Raw genomic sequence first — 781 nt, 5'->3', positions numbered from 1 at the left:
CCTGAGGTTTTTTTTTTTTCCTCAGCCTTTTCCAAGATCCTAGTCATTGTAATGGGGGCAAGTGTTTGTTTACATTAAAAAAAAACATTTATTCCCAAAAACATCCAAAAGGTTATGCAACATCAGCAGACAACTAGCGAACAGCGATACCCTTTGGGAAAATATTTGGAGTAGGGCTATGTTAAGAATTTTTTAAATGTAAACAAAAGCTACCCCCATTAGAATAGCTCAGATCTCGGAAAGGGCTGAGCTGAAAAATGTGGCATCACCGGGTACTGACAAGTCAAGCGTAGCGTGAGCAATACAACAGCATATTGAAATTGACTGAAGTGGTCCGTTAATGTCCAGTTAGGTGGTTGCCAAGGTCTGCTCGTTCAGTGCAGACTAGATTTTTTTTTCTGCAATGGTCAGTTATCCCGAAAACGAACCTAAGAATTACCGATCCAAGACAAGAATGCAATCCGCAAAGAACATGCAATACCCAATGTACAGATCAACAACGGATTGAGTTTATGAAAACAGATGATTTCAGCAGACCAACTTTGACTCCAAATAACATACTCGACTTCCAAAACAAACTTCATAACAGACTCAACTTCCAAACCAGATTTGCTCCGCTCCGCTCCGACAGATGCGGCCAGGACTTCCAACAGAAATAACCAGGTAACAAAAGGGTTACAAGGTAACACAGGCCAGGGTTTAAATATTGTGGAGTAGCAAGTGACAGGGGAAAAAAAAAGAAAAATGTTCAAGGTTCAATCAACACAAAACCAGGAATTGC

This window comes from Engraulis encrasicolus, chromosome 7 (assembly GCF_034702125.1).
Source record: "Engraulis encrasicolus isolate BLACKSEA-1 chromosome 7, IST_EnEncr_1.0, whole genome shotgun sequence".
Taxonomy (NCBI): Eukaryota; Metazoa; Chordata; class Actinopteri; order Clupeiformes; family Engraulidae; genus Engraulis; species Engraulis encrasicolus.
The sequence above is the reverse complement of the archived record's forward strand: the minus strand, read 5'-3'. Positions refer to the sequence as shown.